Raw genomic sequence first — 17,514 nt, 5'->3', positions numbered from 1 at the left:
CTCGAGCGGCCCTGCCGTCTCCCGTGACGAGGCCTCTGCGTTGATATGCTTTTTTGTGTTTTATGTTTGGGGCCCGTCCGCTTCGACCTCGGGCGTCCTCTCTGACATCCGTGACGAGGTATCTGCATTGCACTGCATTTCTTTGTATTTTATTTTTGAGGCGCGCCCGCTTTGACCTCGAGCGGCCCTGCCTCTCCCGTGACGAGGCCTCTGCGTTGATATGCTTTTTTGTGTTTTATGTTTGGGGCCCGTCCGCTTCGACCTTGGGCGTCCTCTCTGACATCCGTGACGAGGTATCTGCATTGCAGTGCATTTCTTTGTATTTTATTTCTGAGGCGCGTCCGCTTTGACCTCGAGCGGCCCTGCCGTCTCCCGTGACGAGGCCTCTGCGTTGATATGCTTTTTTGTGCTTTATGTTTGGGGCCCGTCCGCTTCGACCTTGGGCGTCCTCTCTGACATCCGTGTCGAGGTATCTGCATTGCAGTGCATTTCTTTGTATTTTATTTCTGAGGCGCGTCCGCTTTGACCTCGAGCGGCCCTGCCGTCTCCCGTGACGAGGCCTCTGCGTTGATATGCTTTTTTGTGTTTTATGTTTGGGGCCCGTCCGCTTCGACCTTGGGCGTCCTCTCTGACATCCGTGACGAGGTATCTCCATTGCAGTGCATTTCTTTGTATTTTATTTCTGAGGCGCGTCCGCTTTGACCTCGAGCGGCCCTGCCTCTCCCGTGACGAGGCCTCTGCGTTGATATGCTTTTTTGTGCTTTATGTTTGGGGCCCGTCCGCTTCGACCTTGGGCGTCCTCTCTGACATCCGTGACGAGGTATCTGCATTGCAGTGCATTTCTTTGTATTTTATTTCTGAGGCGCGTCCGCTTTGACCTCGAGCGGCCCTGCCGTCTCCCGTGACGAGGCCTCTGCGTTGATATGCTTTTTTGTGCTTTATGTTTGGGGCCCGTCCGCTTCGACCTTGGGCGTCCTCTCTGACATCCGTGACGAGGTATCTGCATTGCAGTGCATTTCTTTGTATTTTATTTCTGAGGCGCGTCCGCTTTGACCTCGAGCGGCCCTGCCGTCTCCCGTGACGAGGCCTCTGCGTTGATATGCTTTTTTGTGTTTTATGTTTGGGGCCCGTCCGCTTCGACCTTGGGCGTCCTCTCTGACATCCGTGACGAGGTATCTGCATTGCAGTGCATTTCTTTGTATTTTATTTCTGAGGCGCGTCCGCTTTGACCTCGAGCGGCCCTGCCTCTCCCGTGACGAGGCCTCTGCGTTGATATGCTTTTTTGTGCTTTATGTTTGGGGCCCGTCTGCTTCGACCTCGGGCGTCCTCTCCGACTTCCGTGACGAGGTATCTGCATTGCAGTGCATTTCTTTGTATTTTATTTCTGAGGCGCGTCCGCTTTGACCTCGAGCGGCCCTGCCGTCTCCCGCGACGAGGCCTCTGCGTTGATATGCTTTTTTGTGTTTTATGTTTGGGGCCCGTCCGCTTCGACCTCGGGCGTCTTCTCCGACTTCCGTGACGAGTTATCTGCATTGCAGTGCATTTCTTTGTATTTTATTTCTGAGGCGCGTCCGCTTTGACCTCGAGCGGCCCTGCCGTCTCCCGTGACGAGGCCTCTGCGTTGATATGCTTTTTTGTGTTTTATGTTTGGGGCCCGTCCGCTTCGACCTCGGGCGTCCTCTCCGACTTCCGTGACGAGGTATCTGCATTGCAGTGCATTTCTTTGTATTTTATTTCTGAGGCGCGTCCGCTTTGACCTCGAGCGGCCCTGCCGTCTCCCGCGACGAGGCCTCTGCGTTGATATGCTTTTTTGTGTTTTATGTTTGGGGCCCGTCCGCTTCGACCTCGGGCGTCCTCTCCGACTTCCGTGACGAGGTATCTGCATTGCAGTGCATTTCTTTGTATTTTATTTCTGAGGCGCGTCCGCTTTGACCTCGAGCGGCCCTGCCGTCTCCCGTGACGAGGCCTCTGCGTTGATATGCTTTTTTGTGTTTTATGTTTGGGGCCCGTCCGCTTCGACCTCGGGCGTCCTCTCCGACTTCCGTCACGAGGTATCTGCATTGCAGTGCATTTCCTTGTATTTTATTTCTGAGGCGCGTCCGCTTTGACCTCGAGCGGCCCTGCCGTCTCCCGTGACGAGGCCTCTGCGTTGATATGCTTTTTTGTGTTTTATGTTTGGGGCCCGTCCGCTTCGACCTCGAGCGTCCTCTCTGACATCCGTGACGAGGTATCTGCATTGCAGTGCATTTCTTTGTATTTTATTTCTGAGGCGCGCCCGCTTTGACCTCGAGCGGCCCTGCCGCCTCCCGTGACGAGGCCTCTGCGTTGATATGCTTTTTTGTGTTTTATGTTTGGGGCCCGTACGCTTCGACCTCGAGCGTATTCTCTGACATCCGTGACGAGGTATCTGCATTGCAGTGCATTTCTTTGTATTTTATTTCTGAGGCGCGCCCGCTTTGACCTCGAGCGGCCCTGCCGCCTCCCGTGACGAGGCCTCTGCGTTGATATGCTTTTTTGTGTTTTATGTTTGGGGCCCGTCCGCTTCGACCTCGAGCGTCCTCTCTGACATCCGTGACGAGGTATCTGCATTGCAGTGCATTTCTTTGTATTTTGTTTCTGAGGCGCGCCCGCTTTGACCTCGAGCGGCCCTGCCGTCTCCCGTGACGAGGCCTCTGCGTTGATATGCTTTATTGTGTTTTATGTTTGGGGCCCGTCCGCTTCGACCTCGGGCGTCCTCTCTGACATCCGTGACGAGGTATCTGCATTGCAGTGCATTTCTTTGTATTTTATTTCTGAGGCGCGTCCGCTTTTGACCTCGAGCGGCCCTGCCGTCTCCCGTGACGAGGCCTCTGCGTTGATATGCTTTATTGTGTTTTATGTTTGGGGCCCGTCCGCTTCGACCTCGGGCGTCCTCTCTGACATCCGTGACGAGGTATCTGCATTGCACTGCATTTCTTTGTATTTTATTTCTGAGGCGCGTCCGCTTTTGACCTCGAGCGGCCCTGCCGTCTCCCGTGACGAGGCCTCTGCGTTGATATGCTTTTTTGTGTTTTATGTTTGGGGCCCGTCCGCTTCGACCTCGGGCGTCCTCTCTGACATCCGTGACGAGGTATCTGCATTGCACTGCATTTCTTTGTATTTTATTTTTGAGGCGCGCCCGCTTTGACCTCGAGCGGCCCTGCCTCTCCCGTGACGAGGCCTCTGCGTTGATATGCTTTTTTGTGTTTTATGTTTGGGGCCCGTCCGCTTCGACCTTGGGCGTCCTCTCTGACATCCGTGACGAGGTATCTGCATTGCAGTGCATTTCTTTGTATTTTATTTCTGAGGCGCGTCCGCTTTGACCTCGAGCGGCCCTGCCGTCTCCCGTGACGAGGCCTCTGCGTTGATATGCTTTTTTGTGCTTTATGTTTGGGGCCCGTCCGCTTCGACCTTGGGCGTCCTCTCTGACATCCGTGACGAGGTATCTGCATTGCAGTGCATTTCTTTGTATTTTATTTCTGAGGCGCGTCCGCTTTGACCTCGAGCGGCCCTGCCGTCTCCCGTGACGAGGCCTCTGCGTTGATATGCTTTTTTGTGTTTTATGTTTGGGGCCCGTCCGCTTCGACCTTGGGCGTCCTCTCTGACATCCGTGACGAGGTATCTGCATTGCAGTGCATTTCTTTGTATTTTATTTCTGAGGCGCGTCCGCTTTGACCTCGAGCGGCCCTGCCTCTCCCGTGACGAGGCCTCTGCGTTGATATGCTTTTTTGTGCTTTATGTTTGGGGCCCGTCCGCTTCGACCTTGGGCGTCCTCTCTGACATCCGTGACGAGGTATCTGCATTGCAGTGCATTTCTTTGTATTTTATTTCTGAGGCGCGTCCGCTTTGACCTCGAGCGGCCCTGCCGTCTCCCGTGACGAGGCCTCTGCGTTGATATGCTTTTTTGTGCTTTATGTTTGGGGCCCGTCCGCTTCGACCTTGGGCGTCCTCTCTGACATCCGTGACGAGGTATCTGCATTGCAGTGCATTTCTTTGTATTTTATTTCTGAGGCGCGTCCGCTTTGACCTCGAGCGGCCCTGCCGTCTCCCGTGACGAGGCCTCTGCGTTGATATGCTTTTTTGTGTTTTATGTTTGGGGCCCGTCCGCTTCGACCTTGGGCGTCCTCTCTGACATCCGTGACGAGGTATCTGCATTGCAGTGCATTTCTTTGTATTTTATTTCTGAGGCGCGTCCGCTTTGACTTCGAGCGGCCCTGCCTCTCCCGTGACGAGGCCTCTGCGTTGATATGCTTTTTTGTGCTTTATGTTTGGGGCCCGTCCGCTTCGACCTCGAGCGTCCTCTCCGACATCCGTCAGGAGGTATCTGCATTGCAGTGCATTTCTTTGTATTTTATTTCTGAGGCGCGTCCGCTTTGACCTCGAGCGGCCCTGCCGTCTCCCGTGACGAGGCCTCTGCGTTGATATGCTTTTTTGTGTTTTATGTTCGGGGCCCGTCCGCTTCGACCTCGGGCGTCCTCTCCGACTTCCGTGACGAGGTATCTGCATTGCAGTGCATTTCATTGTATTTTATTTCTGACGCGCGTCCGCTTTGACCACGAGCAGCCCTGCCGTCTCCCGTGACGAGGCCTCTGCGTTGAGATGCTTTTTTGTGTTTTATGTTTGGGGCCCGTCCGCTTCGACCTCGGGCGTCCTCTCCGACTTCCGTGACGAGGTATCTGCATTGCAGTCCATTTCTTTGTGTTTTATTTCTGAGGCGCGCCCGCTTTGACCTCGAGCGGCCCTGCCGTCTCCCGTGACGAGGCCTCTGCGTTGATATGCTTTTTTGTGTTTTATGTTTGGGGCCCGTCCGCTTCGACCTCGAGCGTCCTCTCTGACATCCGTGACGAGGTATCTGCATTGCAGTGCATTTCTTTGTATTTTATTTCTGAGGCGCGCCCGCTTTGACCTCGAGCGGCCCTGCCGCCTCCCGTGACGAGGCCTCTGCGTTGATATGCTTTTTTGTGTTTTATGTTTGGGGCCCGTACGCTTCGACCTCGAGCGTATTCTCTGACATCCGTGACGAGGTATCTGCATTGCAGTGCATTTCTTTGTATTTTATTTCTGAGGCGCGCCCGCTTTGACCTCGAGCGGCCCTGCCGCCTCCCGTGACGAGGCCTCTGCGTTGATATGCTTTTTTGTGTTTTATGTTTGGGGCCCGTCCGCTTCGACCTCGAGCGTCCTCTCTGACATCCGTGACGAGGTATCTGCATTGCAGTGCATTTCTTTGTATTTTGTTTCTGAGGCGCGCCCGCTTTGACCTCGAGCGGCCCTGCCGTCTCCCGTGACGAGGCCTCTGCGTTGATATGCTTTATTGTGTTTTATGTTTGGGGCCCGTCCGCTTCGACCTCGGGCGTCCTCTCTGACATCCGTGACGAGGTATCTGCATTGCAGTGCATTTCTTTGTATTTTATTTCTGAGGCGCGTCCGCTTTTGACCTCGAGCGGCCCTGCCGTCTCCCGTGACGAGGCCTCTGCGTTGATATGCTTTTTTGTGTTTTATGTTTGGGGCCCGTCCGCTTCGACCTCGGGCGTCCTCTCTGACATCCGTGACGAGGTATCTGCATTGCACTGCATTTCTTTGTATTTTATTTTTGAGGCGCGCCCGCTTTGACCTCGAGCGGCCCTGCCTCTCCCGTGACGAGGCCTCTGCGTTGATATGCTTTTTTGTGTTTTATGTTTGGGGCCCGTCCGCTTCGACCTCGGGCGTCCTCTCCGACTTCCGTGACGAGGTATCTGCATTGCAGTCCATTTCTTTGTGTTTTATTTCTGAGGCGCGCCCGCTTTGACCTCGAGCGGCCCTGCCGTCTCCCGTGACGAGGCCTCTGCGTTGATATGCTTTTTTGTGTTTTATGTTTGGGGCCCGTCGGCTTCGACCTCGAGCGTCCTCTCCGACATCCGTGACGAGGTATCTGCATTGCAGTGCATTTCTTTGTATTTTATTTCTGAGGCGCGTCCGCTTTGACCTCGAGTGGCCCTGCCGTCTCCCGTGACGAGGCCTCTGCGTTGATATGCTTTTTTGTGTTTTATCTTTGGGACCCGTCCGCTTCGACCTCGAGCGTCCTCTCCGACATCCGTGACGAGGTATCTGCATTGCAGTGCATTTCTTTGTATTTTATTTCTGAGGCGCGTCCGCTTTGACCTCGAGTGGCCCTGCCGTCTCCCGTGACGAGGCCTCTGCGTTGATATGCTTTTTTGTGTTTTATGTTTGGGGCCCGTCCGCTTCGACCTCGAGCGTCCTCTCCGACATCCGTGACGAGGTATCTGCATTGCAGTGCATTTCTTTGTATTTTATTTCTGAGGCGCGTCCGCTTTGACCTCGAGCGGCCCTGCGGTCTCCCGTGACGAGGCCTCTGCGTTGATATGCTTTTTTGTGTTTTATGTTTGGGGCCCGTCCGCTTCGACCTCGGGCGTCCTCTCCGACTTCCGTGACGAGGTATCTGCATTGCAGTGCATTTCTTTGTATTTTATTTCTGACGCGCGTTCGCTTTGACCTCGAGCGGCCCTGCCGTGTCCCGTGACGAGGCCTCTGCGTTGATATGCTTTTTTGTGTTTTATGTTTGGGGCCCGTCCGCTTCGACCTCGAGCGTCCTCTCCGACATCCGTGACGAGGTATCTCCATTGCAGTGCGTTTCTTTGTGTTTTATTTCTGAGGCGCGTCCGCTTTGACCTCGAGCGGCCCTGCCGTCTCCCGTGACGAGGCCTCTGCGGTGATATGCTTTTTTGTGTTTTATGTTTGGGGCCCGTCGGCTTCGACCTCGAGCGTCCTCTCCGACATCCGTGACGAGGTATCTCCATTGCAGTGCGTTTCTTTGTGTTTTATTTCTGAGGCGCGTCCGCTTTGACCTCGAGTGGCCCTGCCGTCTCCCGTGACGAGGCCTCTGCGTTGATATGCTTTTTTGTGTTTTATGTTTGGGGCCCGTCCGCTTCGACCTCGAGCGTCCTCTCCGACATCCGTGACGAGGTATCTCCATTGCAGTGCGTTTCTTTGTGTTTTATTTCTGAGGCGCGTCCGCTTTGACCTCGAGCGGCCCTGCCGTCTCCCGTGACGAGGCCTCTGCGGTGATATGCTTTTTTGTGTTTTATGTTTGGGGCCCGTCGGCTTCGACCTCGGGCGTCCTCTCCGACTTCCGTGACGAGGTATCTGCATTGCAGTGCATTTCTTTGTATTTTATTTCTGAGGCGCGTCCGCTTTGACCTCGAGCGGCCCTGCCGTCTCCCGTGACGAGGCCTTTGCGTTGATATGCTTTTTTGTGTTTTATGTTTGGGGCCCGTCCGCTTCGACCTCGGGCGTCCTCTCCGACTTCCGTGACGAGGTATCTGCATTGCAGTGCATTTCTTTGTATTTTATTTCTGAGGCGCGCCCGCTTTGACCTCGAGTGGCCCTGCCGTCTCCCGTGACGAGGCATCTGCGTTGATATGCTTTTTTGTGTTTTATGTTTGGGGCCCGTCGGCTTCGACCTCGAGCGTCCTCTCCGACTTCCGTGACGAGGTATCTGCATTGCAGTGCATTTCTTTGTATTTTATTTCTGAGGCGCGCCCGCTTTGACCTCGAGCGGCCCTGCCGTCTCCCGTGACGAGGCATCTGCGTTGATATGCTTTTTTGTGTTTTATGTTTGGGGCCCGTCCGCTTCGACCTCGGGCGTCCTCTCCGACTTCCGTGACGAGGTATCTGCATTGCAGTGCATTTCTTTGTATTTTATTTCTGAGGCACGCCCGCTTTGACCTCGAGCGGCCCTGCCGTCTCCCGAGACGAGGCCTCTGCGTTGATGTGCTTTTTTGTGTTTTATGTTTGGGGCCCATCGGCTTCGACCTCGGGCGTCCTCTCCGACTTCCGTGACGAGGTATCTGCATTGCAGTGCATTTCTTTGTATTTTATTTCTGAGGCGCGCCCGCTTTGACCTCGAGCAGCCCTGCCGTCTCCCGTGACGAGGCCTCTGCGTTGATGTGCTTTTTTGTGTTTTATGTTTGGGGCCCATCGGCTTCGACCTCGGGCGTCCTCTCCGACTTCCGTGACGAGGTATCTGCATTGCAGTGCATTTCTTTGTGTTTTATTTCTGAGGCACGCCCGCTTTGACCTCGAGCGGCCCTGCCGTCTCCCGTGACGAGGCCTCTGCGTTGATGTGCTTTTTTTTTTTTATGTTTGGGGCCCATCGGCTTCGACCTCGAGCGTCCTCTCCGACTTCCGTGACGAGGTATCTGCATTGCAGTGCATTTCTTTGTATTTTATTTCTGAGGCGCGCCCGCTTTGACCTCGAGCGGCCCTGCCGTCTCCCGTGACGAGGCATCTGCGTTGATATGCTTTTTTGTGTTTTATGTTTGGGGCCCGTCCGCTTCGACCTCGGGCGTCCTCTCCGACTTCCGTGACGAGATATCTGCATTGCAGTGCATTTCTTTGTATTTTATTTCTGAGGCGCGCCCGCTTTGACCTCGAGCGGCCCTGCCGTCTCCCGTGACGAGGCATCTGCGTTGATATGCTTTTTTGTGTTTTATGTTTGGGGCCCGTCCGCTTCGACCTCGGGCGTCCTCTCCGACTTCCGTGACGAGGTATCTGCATTGCAGTGCATTTCTTTGTATTTTATTTCTGAGGCGCGCCCGCTTTGACCTCGAGTGGCCCTGCCGTCTCCCGTGACGAGGCATCTGCGTTGATATGCTTTTTTGTGTTTTATGTTTGGGGCCCGTCCGCTTCGACCTCGGGCGTCCTCTCCGACTTCCGTGACGAGGTATCTGCATTGCAGTGCATTTCTTTGTATTTTATTTCTGAGGCGCGCCCGCTTTGACCTCGAGCGGCCCTGCCGTCTCCCGTGACGAGGCATCTGCGTTGATATGCTTTTTTGTGTTTTATGTTTGGGGCCCGTCCGCTTCGACCTCGAGCGTCCTCTCCGACTTCCGTGACGAGGTATCTGCATTGCAGTGCATTTCTTTGTATTTTATTTCTGAGGCGCGCCCGCTTTGACCTCGAGCGGCCCTGCCGTCTCCCGTGACGAGGCATCTGCGTTGATATGCTTTTTTGTGTTTTATGTTTGGGGCCCGTCCGCTTCGACCTCGGGCGTCCTCTCCGACTTCCGTGACGAGGTATCTGCATTGCAGTGCATTTGTTTGTATTTTATTTCTGAGGCGGGCCCGCTTTGACCTCGAGCGGCCCTGCCGTCTCCCGTGACGAGGCATCTGCGTTGATATGCTTTTTTGTGTTTTATGTTTGGGGCCCGTCCGCTTCGACCTCGGGCGTCCTCTCCGACTTCCGTGACGAGGTATCTGCATTGCAGTGCATTTCTTTGTATTTTATTTCTGAGGCGCGCCCGCTTTGACCTCGAGCGGCCCTGCCGTCTCCCGTGACGAGGCATCTGCGTTGATATGCTTTTTTGTGTTTTATGTTTGGGGCCCTTCCGCTTCGACCTCGAGCGTCCTCTCCGACTTCCGTGACGAGGTATCTGCATTGCAGTGCATTTCTTTGTATTTTATTTCTGAGGCGCGCCCGCTTTGACCTCGAGCGGCCCTGCCGTCTCCCGTGACGAGGCATCTGCGTTGATATGCTTTTTTGTGTTTTATGTTTGGGGCCCGTCCGCTTCGACCTCGGGCGTCCTCTCCGACTTCCGTGACGAGGTATCTGCATTGCAGTGCATTTCTTTGTATTTTATTTCTGAGGCGCGCCCGCTTTGACCTCGAGCGGCCCTGCCGTCTCCCGTGACGAGGCATCTGCGTTGATATGCTTTTTTGTGTTTTATGTTTGGGGCCCGTCCGCTTCGACCTCGGGCGTCCTCTCCGACTTCCGTGACGAGGTATCTGCATTGCAGTGCATTTCTTTGTATTTTATTTCTGAGGCGCGCCCGCTTTGACCTCGAGCGGCCCTGCCGTCTCCCGTGACGAGGCATCTGCGTTGATATGCTTTTTTGTGTTTTATGTTTGGGGCCCGTCCGCTTCGACCTCGGGCGTCCTCTCCGACTTCCGTGACGAGGTATCTGCATTGCAGTGCATTTCTTTGTATTTTATTTCTGAGGCGCGCCCGCTTTGACCTCGAGCGGCCCTGCCGTCTCCCGTGACGAGGCATCTGCGTTGATATGCTTTTTTGTGTTTTATGTTTGGGGCCCGTCCGCTTCGACCTCGAGCGTCCTCTCCGACTTCCGTGACGAGGTATCTGCATTGCAGTGCATTTCTTTGTATTTTATTTCTGAGGCGCGCCCGCTTTGACCTCGAGCGGCCCTGCCGTCTCCCGTGACGAGGCATCTGCGTTGATATGCTTTTTTGTGTTTTATGTTTGGGGCCCGTCCGCTTCGACCTCGGGCGTCCTCTCCGACTTCCGTGACGAGGTATCTGCATTGCAGTGCATTTCTTTGTATTTTATTTCTGAGGCGCGCCCACTTTGACCTCGAGCGGCCCTGCCGTCTCCCGTGACGAGGCATCTGCGTTGATATGCTTTTTTGTGTTTTATGTTTGGGGCCCGTCCGCTTCGACCTCGGGCGTCCTCTCCGACTTCCGTGACGAGGTATCTGCATTGCAGTGCATTTCTTTGTATTTTATTTCTGAGGCGCGCCCGCTTTGACCTCGAGCGGCCCTGCCGTCTCCCGTGACGAGGCATCTGCGTTGATATGCTTTTTTGTGTTTTATGTTTGGGGCCCGTCCGCTTCGACCTCGGGCGTCCTCTCCGACTTCCGTGACGAGGTATCTGCATTGCAGTGCATTTCTTTGTATTTTATTTCTTAGGCGCGCCCGCTTTGACCTCGAGTGGCCCTGCCGTCTCCCGTGACGAGGCATCTGCGTTGATATGCTTTTTTGTGTTTTATGTTTGGGGCCCGTCGGCTTCGACCTCGAGCGTCCTCTCCGACTTCCGTGACGAGGTATCTGCATTGCAGTGCATTTCTTTGTATTTTATTTCTGAGGCACGCCCGCTTTGACCTCGAGCGGCCCTGCCGTCTCCCGTGACGAGGCCTCTGCGTTGATGTGCTTTTTTGTGTTTTATGTTTGGGGCCCATCGGCTTCGACCTCGAGCGTCCTCTCCGACATCCGTGACGAGGTATCTGCATTGCAGTGCATTTCTTTGTATTTTATTTCTGAGGCGCGCCCGCTTTGACCTCGAGCGGCCCTGCCGTCTCCCGTGACGAGGCATCTGCGTTGATATGCTTTTTTGTGTTTTATGTTTGGGGCCCGTCCGCTTCGACCTCGGGCGTCCTCTCCGACTTCCGTGACGAGGTATCTGCATTGCAGTGCATTTCTTTGTATTTTATTTCTGAGGCGCGCCCGCTTTGACCTCGAGTGGCCCTGCCGTCTCCCGTGACGAGGCATCTGCGTTGATATGCGTTTTTGTGTTTTATGTTTGGGGCCCGTCGGCTTCGACCTCGAGCGTCCTCTCCGACTTCCGTGACGAGGTATCTGCATTGCAGTGCATTTCTTTGTATTTTATTTCTGAGGCGCGCCCGCTTTGACCTCGAGCGGCCCTGCCGTCTCCCGTGACGAGGCATCTGCGTTGATATGCTTTTTTGTGTTTTATGTTTGGGGCCCATCGGCTTCGACCTCGAGCGTCCTCTCCGACTTCCGTGACAAGGTATCTGCATTGCAGTGCATTTCTTTGTATTTTATTTCTGAGGCGCGCCCGCTTTGACCTCGAGTGGCCCTGCCGTCTCCCGTGACGAGGCATCTGCGTTGATATGCGTTTTTGTGTTTTATGTTTGGGGCCCATCGGCTTCGACCTCGAGCGTCCTCTCCGACATCCGTGACGAGGTATCTGCATTGCAGTGCATTTCTTTGTATTTTATTTCTGAGGCGCGCCCGCTTTGACCTCGAGCGGCCCTGCCGTCTCCCGTGACGAGGCATCTGCGTTGATATGCTTTTTTGTGTTTTATGTTTGGGGCCCGTCCGCTTCGACCTCGGGCGTCCTCTCCGACTTCCGTGACGAGGTATCTGCATTGCAGTGCATTTCTTTGTATTTTATTTCTGAGGCGCGCCCGCTTTGACCTCGAGTGGCCCTGCCGTCTCCCGTGACGAGGCATCTGCGTTGATATGCGTTTTTGTGTTTTATGTTTGGGGCCCGTCGGCTTCGACCTCGAGCGTCCTCTCCGACTTCCGTGACGAGGTATCTGCATTGCAGTGCATTTCTTTGTATTTTATTTCTGAGGCACGCCCGCTTTGACCTCGAGCGGCCCTGCCGTCTCCCGTGACGAGGCCTCTGCGTTGATGTGCTTTTTTGTGTTTTATGTTTGGGGCCCATCGGCTTCGACCTCGGGCGTCCTCTCCGACTTCCGTGACGAGGTATCTGCATTGCAGTGCATTTCTTTGTATTTTATTTCTGAGGCGCGTCCGCTTTGACCTCGAGCGGCCCTGCCGTCTCCCGTGACGAGGCATCTGCGTTGATATGCTTTTTTGTGTTTTATGTTTGGGGCCCGTCCGCTTCGACCTCGGGCGTCCTCTCCGACTTCCGTGACGAGGTATCTGCATTGCAGTGCATTTCTTTGTATTTTATTTCTGAGGCGCGCCCGCTTTGACCTCGAGCGGCCCTGCCGTCTCCCGTGACGAGGCATCTGCGTTGATATGCTTTTTTGTGTTTTATGTTTGGGGCCCGTCCGCTTCGACCCCGGGCGTCCTCTCCGACTTCCGTGACGAGGTATCTGCATTGCAGTGCATTTCTTTGTATTTTATTTCTGAGGCGCGCCCGCTTTGACCTCGAGTGGCCCTGCCGTCTCCCGTGACGAGGCATCTGCGTTGATATGCTTTTTTGTGTTTTATGTTTGGGGCCCGTCGGCTTCGACCTCGAGCGTCCTCTCCGACTTCCGTGACGAGGTATCTGCATTGCAGTGCATTTCTTTGTATTTTATTTCTGAGGCACGCCCGCTTTGACCTCGAGCGGCCCTGCCGTCTCCCGTGACGAGGCATCTGCGTTGATATGCTTTTTTGTGTTTTATGTTTGGGGCCCGTCGGCTTCGACCTCGAGCGTCCTCTCCGACTTCCGTGACGAGGTATCTGCATTGCAGTGCATTTCTTTGTATTTTATTTCTGAGGCACGCCCGCTTTGACCTCGAGTGGCCCTGCCGTCTCCCGTGACGAGGCCTCTGCGTTGATATGCTTTTTTGTGTTTTATGTTTGGGGCCCGTCCGCTTCGACCTCGAGCGTCCTCTCCGACATCCGTGACGAGGTATCTGCATTGCAGTGCATTTCTTTGTGTTTTATTTCTGAGGCGCGTCCGCTTTGACCTCGAGCGGCCCTGCCGTCTCCCGTGACGAGGCCTCTGCGTTGATATGCTTTTTTGTGTTTTATGCTTTGGGCCCGTCCGCTTCGACCTCGGGCGTCCTCTCCGACTTCCGTGACGAGGTATCTGCATTGCAGTGCATTTCTTTGTATTTTATTTCTGAGGCGCGCCCGCTTTGACCTCGAGCGGCCCTGCCGTCTCCCGTGACGAGGCCTCTGCGTTGATATGTTTTTTTGTGTTTTATGCTTTGGGCCCGTCCGCTTCGACCTCGGGCGTCCTCTCCGACTTCCGTGACGAGGTATCTGCATTGCAGTGCATTTCTTTGTATTTTATTTCTGAGGCGCGCCCGCTTTGACCTCGAGCGGCCCTGCCGTCTCCCGTGACGAGGCATCTGCGTTGATATGCTTTTTTGTGTTTTATGTATGGGGCCCGTCGGCTTCGACCTCGGGCGTCCTCTCCGACTTCCATGACGAGGTATCTGCATTGCAGTGCATTTCTTTGTATTTTATTTCTGAGGCGCGTACGCTTTGACCTCGAGCGGCCCTGCCGTCTCCCGTGACGAGGCATCTGCGTTGATATGCTTTTTTGTGTGTTATGTTTGGGGCCCGTCCGCTTCGACCTCGGGCGTCCTCTCCGACTTCCGTGACGAGGTGTCTGCATTGCAGTGCATTTCTTTGTGTTTCATTTCTGAGGCGCGCCCGCTTTGACCTTGAGCGGCCCTGCCGTCTCCCGTGATGAGGCGTCTGCTTTGCTGCACTTTTTTGTGTTCTATGTTTGAGGCGCGTCCGCTTTGACCTCGAGCGTCCTCTCCGGCTTCCGTGACAAGGCATCGGCGTTCCTGTGCTTTTCTTTGGGTTGTATTTCTGAGGCGCGTCCGGTTTGACCTATAGCAACCTCGCCGGCTTTCGTCTGAGGCATCTCCGCTGCTGTGCTTTGCTTTGTATTTTATGTCTTAGGCGCGTCCGCTTTCGCCTCGAGCTGCTTCGCCGGCTTCTGTGACAAAGCATCTGCGTTGATGTGCATTTGTCCGTTGGGAATTTAACTGCCGTTTCGCTGGCCAGTGGGAGTTTAACTGCTGCTTGGCTACTACACACGGTTACGGACTACGCCGGCTTGGCTCCATGGGACAGTTAATGCTTTCGCAGTGAAATTGCTTGCATCGCAGAAAAGAAGTTTTAGCGCGCGAAATCACCAACCAGAAATTCGTGTCCTCCTCCCCACCGGGGCTGTTCTTCCTCTCTTCTTTTCTGCGATAACGTACATAACGAAACCTTTTTTTTCAGTTATGAGGTTTCGTAAGTTGCCTGTATATAAGAATTATGACATTCATGAAATATAGTTACGCAACTTGAAAGTATAAAACAGAGAGGACGAGGACGGGAACAGGACATTTTTAATTTAGCAACAGCATAGAATGACACAACGATAAAACCGCCCCCAAGGGTCTCAACGTTCTCAAAGAGAGAACGTTGAGACCCTTGGGGAAAAATTCCTAGGCGTTTTATTGCAAAAAACACTAAGCTGGACCCACCATATAAATTATGTCCGTTCTAAAATATCTCGATCCACAGGCATCATATACAAACTAAAAGATCTCCTCCCTAGATGGCTAAAATGTCAGTTATACTACAGTCTAATACAATCGCACTTACATTACTGCTTATTAGTCTGGGGAACTACCACAAAAACCAATCTAAATAGGTTATTAGGCATACAGAAAAAAGCAATTCGCTGTATTGCAGGTGCTTACTTCAGCGATCATTCAGCTCCATACTTCAAAAGTATAAAATTTTGGATATAAAAATGGTGTATACGCTAAAGCTAGCCATGGAAATATATTATGACTACAACAATGAACAAAATAAATTTTGTGAAACTTATCATACCAAGACAGCCCAATATGATCTGCGGAATGAAACTTACATAAAACCCAAAGTACGGACAAACTATGGTTCGCAAGCATTAGCCTACAATATACCAGAAATCTTAAATGGACACCCCTCTGTGGTTGAACTATTAAAATCTCCTACTTCATTACCTAGATTTAAGAAGACCATAAAACACTACCTTTTGAACGCCTCTGAATAGTTTTGTATTTGCGTATGAGCGCATGTATGTATGAATGATATGTATTTTGTAATCTGTATTTGTATTTGTAGTTTTGTAAGAAGCGTCTAGCCATACGCCATCCGTTATATTTCATTGTATTCAAGTTGAACCTTGTCTGTAAAACATGTTTTCCTGCTTAATGTGCATATGTTAATCAAATTTTTCTATGCTTGCAACTTTTTGGTCTGTTTGTTTTATTACCATTTCCTTTTTTTTCTGCTGTGCGATGTATAAGGGTGGGGGGCCTTGTCAGGTAAAGTCTGTTTACATTTTGCCCACTCACCCGTGACTCAAGAAGTCCAAATAAAGGTTATTATTATTATTATTATTATTATTATTATTATTAAAAAACATCAGTGGGCAAAAGGGTATAGCACCCGCTAATACTCAAACAAAAAGACAAGCAAAAAAAAAAAAAAAGAAGCAAACGATCGCACATGTTGCCAATGACGTCATCAACGTGATTTCTTGAATTTTCGTTTTTAGTTCAAATTTTACTCTAAGGAGTCATTTATAATCATCTACAAGAATAAAAAAAAATTATCTTGTGCCAGTGTTTGTTTTTAGTTGTTTTTTTAACTTAAGAACTTTATATATATATTGATATTCGCGTGCTTTGAGACTTAGTGCTGTGAAACTTTCGAAAGGCAATACAACTACATATTTCTAAACGCACAATAACTAGCAACCATGCCTTGAGCTGCGAAGATGTAAAAAAAAAATTCTAACGGGCTTAATCCGTGCGCTCTACGACGACAATCTATTTTAATGCAGAATTCTGACTGAAGCTGACTCTGATTTGGCCTTAAAAAAACTGAATGGTGTTTGACCAGCTGCCGAACGCCTGCTCCACTAACTCCGCGGAGCCCATAGACCTCTGCATTGTCGAGGGGACACCGCGAAAAGGGACGCGTTAGAACTTGTTCTGAGCAATGCAAACTTAAGCTACTTAAGCGTCGCAAACCACGGCCGGACTGGAAGCGCGCTGTCTTTCTCTTCTTGCGGCCTTTGTAATCGCCCGGGAGTCAATGGCATTTTTTCTCCGTATGTAGTTCACTTGTTTGTCGCCAGGGGCTCAACCAGCTCACCCCACTTTACCCCACTCGGAGAGTCCCTTCGAGCTACTTTGCGCTGGTGTTCGAGCTTCGTAAGTTACCACTAACCTGAAAAAACTGAAAGAGCCTTGCGCTCCATCTCCACCTGTGACATACTCTGGTCTGGTGTACGTCGGTGGCTATCTGGTGAACCTCATTAGTGAGTTTGGGTGTGACGCCTGTGCTATGCTGTTGACTACGAGTAACAGAGGTGATCCTCTGTTCGTCTTATTGCAAGTCCAGGATAAAAGCGGACTTCATTATTCAAATCCTAGGTTCCTCGCACTTCTGGAAAACATTGTTGCTTTTTTTTAAAGGCTCTTGAGCACCTTCCGCGTACAAATGTGCATATAGTTCTGCAACTATTCTCATTGCACCCTATCTTGAAGACGCGCCAATCCTAAGTTGCCCAGAGGGCATTGACAGCAGTCACTCAAAGCGCTTGGCTGGCTTAATTTGCAACAAGTTCCTCAGAATACTTCTGATTAACCGTGCAAAGACGGTCATGGACAGAAACGAAAAATCAGCTGGATATTTGCACAAGCCCTCAAGGAAGCACTTTAGGCTGTAATATGCACTGTGCGAAAATTCTACAGACTACTACACCCTCGTAAAGAGCAGCTGGCCGACTTCATGCTGCTTACATTTCACGAGAGTGTACGAATTATTTATCATTTAAAGTTCCTCCACGTAGAAGGGGTCCGTCTCATCCTGTTCTTGAGTTGCAGTAGAAGTCCTGGAGGTAGAGACGAGTTTAGTTTTTCCGCAATTGCACTCGTTGTCTCTACTTACTAATTTTTACTCCCGAATCTCTCGGAGATGTGCTTCAAATATTCACCATTTCGGGCTCATCAAAAGCGCTTTAGATAGTGGCTGAAAGTCTAAACGTAAGGATCAGGTGTCAAAGGCTATAAAAAATTCGGCCGCAAGTTGCGACAGCGCTGAGATACACTCTCAGACGCGCTCTGTGCAGACGGCAAAAGGGAGCCCAGGGGTGAGGTGACAGCGCCCCCCGCGAATTGTGGCGGGAGGCGGCGATGGCCCCAATAGACCGACGTCACCAGGCGAACTGTGCAGGCGCACGCATTCCGGAAGTGGTGCCGCCGCCATGCTACTTATA

At 52.3% G+C, this 17,514-nt stretch overlaps 1 protein-coding gene across 1 annotated transcript in view; it reads left to right on the top strand.

Annotated features, from left to right (window-relative positions):
- Positions 1-17,514, top strand: part of LOC8043871 (dopamine D2-like receptor) — a 1,482,298-nt gene that overhangs the window by 1,410,221 nt on the left and 54,563 nt on the right. The gene's annotated exons all lie outside the window — the stretch shown is intronic.

This window comes from Ixodes scapularis, unplaced genomic scaffold, assembly GCF_016920785.2.
Source record: "Ixodes scapularis isolate PalLabHiFi unplaced genomic scaffold, ASM1692078v2 PGA_scaffold0__279_contigs__length_252992795, whole genome shotgun sequence".
NCBI lineage: Eukaryota > Metazoa > Arthropoda > Arachnida > Ixodida > Ixodidae > Ixodes > Ixodes scapularis.
Note: the sequence above shows the minus strand (reverse complement) of the source record. Positions and strands in the feature narration are given on the sequence as shown.